The sequence below is a fragment of the Eumetopias jubatus genome, unplaced genomic scaffold (assembly GCF_037043125.1).
Source record: "Eumetopias jubatus isolate StellerSeaLion01/CBP00866 unplaced genomic scaffold, mEumJub1_p1.0 scaffold_11, whole genome shotgun sequence".
NCBI lineage: Eukaryota > Metazoa > Chordata > Mammalia > Carnivora > Otariidae > Eumetopias > Eumetopias jubatus.
In genome coordinates, this window is record NW_028274817.1 from 117,799,388 (window position 1) to 117,804,224 (window position 4,837).

Below are 4,837 nucleotides of genomic sequence, written 5' to 3' on the forward strand. Positions count from 1 at the left end.
AGAACCGCACGTACATATGAGTGGGTATCTATACACATATATAGACAAGCATGTGAGCACTCCATCATCTTTGACTTGGTTAACTTTGTGGGAAGCGGGCATGGAGCACCCAAGCATCATGCCCACCCAGGGACAGTGCTCCTGAACCCACGGGTCAGTAGGATGAAAAGGACCACTAACCCTCAAACTAAACTATCAAGTCTCAGCAGGCTTCAAAGATGCCACTGATGGACCGGTGGGATGAGAGTGGTGGCAGGAGAGAATGGTTAGTGGTTAGATTATTCAGAAATATGAGTGGGGGGTGCTCAGCAAGAGAGGTTGAGAGTCGGAGAGCCAGGGACATACTAAGAGGGATTCCATTTTTGCTTAAACCACAGTGAAACATTGGGGGCCATCATCTATGAAAAACAGAAATGTGTCATAGGGAAAGAGGGCTGCTCAGGTTTTTCATCGACACCTGCACTTGCAAAGGGAAATGCATGACCCCCCCCCCAACTTGAGACACCAAGCCAAAGCAAGGGAAATAAATGCTCAAAACCAAGATTGGTTAATCTATGGTCTTTAACATTGTTTTATATTGTCCTCTCATCAATAAACAACATTTAACATACATCCCTACATATTTCTGTATTAATCCAATGGGTATATGATGAAATAGCCACGAACACACTTTTGAAAAGATGATACCTATTTTTTTTAGTAGACATGTAAAAATTTATTGTAAAATTTGTAATTATAGGAATGATCTATCCAAATAACAACAAAATCAATATTCACTTAAAATAGAAATATATAATGCAAAGTAAGCTACTACCCATCATATTTTTTGTGTGTGCTTATTATGAAAAATGTCCACTGTTGTTTCATGACATGGTCTTAAATCAAAATCATAATATCCAAGGGAAAAACGACTCTGTGGTTTCTTAAAATAATCAAGTCCTCTTCCAATCTTAAACATCCATCCATTGTTAAACCTAATTTCTCGGTCACGTACTGAAGAAGAATATTCTAATTCCAATAGCACACCGTGATTCTGGAGTGACTCTTTTATTTCTTGCAGGCCACTACTTTGCTGCTGTTTCCCACTACCTACATCCAGAGAGGTGAGAAGATGAATAGTTTTTACTTTACATGGTTTCTTAATAAGCATCTCACAAAATCGAAGAAAGTTATATAGCTGATGAATCTGTCTAATATAAGGATCTTGCACCCAAACTTCTGTAAGTGTTTCATTAAGGTGTTTTTGAAAAAGTGACTCATAACTGAAACCTGTTGCATTCTCTTCTATTTTAATCTGCTTGTGATATTTTCCATCTTCTTTTTCTTGATCCAAGTATTTCTTCACTATTTCTGCTCTATCCATGTAGCCCGTAATTTGTTTTCTGAGATTCCATTTCTTTGTATCATCTTTGGTACCTCTCAGAACCTGCATGAGCAGGTCTATCCCCTCCTGGTAACACACCAGAGCCTGCTGGTACCGGGACTCCGAGTCTAGTTCCACCGCCCGCTTCAACGCCGTGAGTGCAGCCACGCTCTGACCATCTAGCTCCTTCCCGGACTTCGCCATAGTTCCGAAACTCCCCTGCGCCCCAAGCTCCAAGATGATACCTATTTTTATATTTTCTTCCCACACCTCACTTTGGAGACCCAGCCGGGGGTGGCAGGAAATGAACAGCAACGGCCATGAGGTTCTGCTAGGTGGCGCTCTGCACCGTATACATAGAACCACGAATTCGGTCAGATAGTAGGGAAATTATAGCAAAGGCGCCCTTTAAGTTGTGAATATAAGGGGCGCCTGGGTGGCTCAGATGGTTAAGCGTCTGCCTTCGGCTCAGGTCATGATCCCGGAGTCCTGGGATCGAGTCCCACATCAGGCTCCCTGCTTCTTGGGAGCCTGCTTCTCCCTCTGCCTCTCTCGCTCTCTCTCTCATGAATAAATAAATAAAATCTTTAAAAAAAATTGTGAATATAAGCAGCTCTGTCAGGACTTAAGGGACTGTGAATCCAGTTGGCCACTTACCCGTCTCTACCTAAATCTGTCCCCTGTTCTTGTCCAAATTGTCTTCACGTTTTAGCCTCGAACAGAGCTACCAATCCAATGTAAATTATATCCCTCCAAAACAAGTGCCTAGGGGGACCCTAGCAGCCGGGTAGGAGCTCTGAGGGTTAGACACAGAGGGAGAGCCCGCGGGCTTTCCTTGCTGAAGTGACCCCTCTATTAACCGTCCCGGGTGTCCCAGAGGAAGCTTCGGTCCTTCCCAAACTGGGCTCTGCGGACCAGCTGCGCCAGAGGCACCTGGGCTAGTTTTAGAAACGTAGATCCCTGGGCCCCAGGGATCAGGCTCTCCGGTGTGGAGGCCTGGAATCCACATGGTTTCCAAGCGCCGTAGGCGATTCTGGTCCCCAGTACAACTGGAAAACCAATTGAACTGGTGGGACAGAGCTGGGTCCGTTTGGGGTGGGACAATGTCTGTCCTCGGTGACCTTGGGTAGCTGGCTTAACCCCTCTGATCTCACCTGTATCTCTGCGTTAACCCATCATCTTTAAGATGGAGCTCCTAATACTAGCCTCACAGAGGCGATGTGAAGATTTAATGGAGTAAATGAAGCATTAATTTGCATTCACTGCTTAAGAAATGTGAATTCCTTCCTTCCGCCACACCCCGTTTCATAACACTGTCCGGGTACCAGTAACTTCATCTTATACTGTTCTTCCTAAGATCCCCCTCACTCCCTCCTTGCCCTGTCATTCCTCTTGGGGGCCTTGCCCTTGGGAATGGGAGCCAAACTCGAGATTGTTTCAGATTCATTCTCTCCATTCAGAACACGTTTCCTGTGTTCTGTCAACTGAGGCGGCCAGCTCTGGGCAGTTGATTATCTCACAGATTAATCCATCATGATGTGTTAATGGAGAAGAATTGTGTGCTAAAACAATAACTGGCAGGTTATAAACTAGCCGGGTATTTCAGTTCCCGTGGTTCACTCGAAAGGCAACGGAATCGTGGGAAATGCAGACCCAGGACAGGGAGGTGGGCGCTGCAAACCCTTGTACTTAGGGTGACGGAGGCCCGCTTGGCGGGCTCCCATATGGACCTGGCCCTGGGTGGGGGGGGGGCTTACCCCCCGTCCCGGGGGCGTTACAGGTCAGGGAACTGGTTCTAATTTCCAAAATAGCCCAAGTACTCTGCTGAGCGGTGTGGTCCCTAGACAATGAGCCTCAGTTACGGGTTCATGGAGGTGTTACTACACTTCTGCTCAAGATGTCGACTCATGCAATTCACCATGATGGAAGCGCCTAGAATCTACAGCCCAGTGCGTCCCGTCGGCCCATGAGAAGGGAAGCGGTCATGTGTATCATACAAGACAGATGGGGCTTCCTAGCTGGCTGGGCAGTCTGGCCTCGGCCCTCAGGGCTTGCCCCATTCAGAGCCGTTTGGTGTTGTGTGGAAGCAGCTGCCCGCCTCACCCTGCCCCACTGGGGGGCTCTAGGGCGGTCAGGAAACGGCCACGCGGCCACCAGGACTTCCTCTCTCCTTCCAGATCCTACCAGACTGTTGCTGGACCACGCTCCTCATGAGACACCGGAACTCAGACCTCCTCAGCCAGTGTGAGCTGGGGCTCTTCCAAAACAGTTAACATAATTCTCCAAGAGGGAGAAGGGATCCATATAAATGTGGAGAAACACAACCACGGAAGCCTATGGCAAACCTGTTAGACAGTGACTACCATCCAAGATGAAGGTAATCTTAAAGGCAGAGGACCAGATCTTCTCCGGTTTCTTACCTCAACGGTTAATATTTGAGATAAGGAGAAAATGAATTTGAATGGGGCAGAGAGTCCGGCCAGTGTCCCCTGGAGAAGGTCTCACCGAGCTGATTGTACAAGGTCGCGCTCACCGAGGCAGGTGGGGATTTACTCTGGGTGCGTGGCAAAGAGATCCATTTCTTTTTTTAAGATATTTATTTATTTATTCATTCATTCATTTATTTGACAGAGAGAGACACAGCGAGAGAGGGAACACAAGCAGGGGGAGCGGGAGAGGGAGAAGCGGGCTTCCCGCGGAGCAGGGAGCCCGATGCGGGGCTCGATCCCAGGACCCCGGGATCATGACCTGAGCCGAAGGCAGACGCTTAACGACTGAGCCACCCAGGCGCCCCGCAGAGATCCGTTTTAACCCAACACTACACACCAAACCACCGCTTCCAGACAGAAGGATCCCACCTGCAGCCACTGCTCTCTCTCTCTTCACTCTTGTGCATTACCCGAGGCTCGCTGTGGGTGCCTAAAGCCAAAGAGGAAACTGAGAGGCAGGGGGAGGCAAAAGAAGGAAAAAGCTAAGGCAGCGTGAGCCCGCCCTGCTGTCCGTGCACTGCCACCAGCATGGCCAGCGTGGCACACCCACGGCCCGTGTCCACACGAGCGCATCGTGACCTGGGGACTCTTTCTCTTCTACCCTTCCCTTTCACTCTGTTGGTTGGCTGGGTGGTGGCGTGGTCTCCTGTTCTCCTGCATCACATTAACTCAGTGGAAGGGGTTAATTTTCGGTCCTGGGGCTCTCCGAAGCACAGCCCTTTTTGACTTCCCCTCCCACACTGCTGTTTGCGCCTCAGAAGCTACAAGTGGTCCCCAGCGTTCCTTAGGGCCAAGGGCTCAATCTTCAGCAGAGGCGACTGGCGGTGTGTCCCATGCCAACTGCTCCTGAGTACGGGCACCCAAAGCTTCAAGGAGGGATGCACCCCCACGGCCTGTCTCATAAATCTGCTCACTTTAGCAGGGGCAGAAGAGGCGGCGGACAAATCAAACCTTATCCCCAGCCCCATTTTAAAATTCAGCCAGA

General features: G+C 49.1%; 1 pseudogene; it reads right to left on the reverse strand.

Annotated features, from left to right (window-relative positions):
* Window positions 1-817: 817 nt before the first annotated feature.
* LOC114218088 (MIT domain-containing protein 1 pseudogene) lies at window positions 818-1,579 on the reverse strand (annotated as a pseudogene).
* Window positions 1,580-4,837: the final 3,258 nt, after the last annotated feature.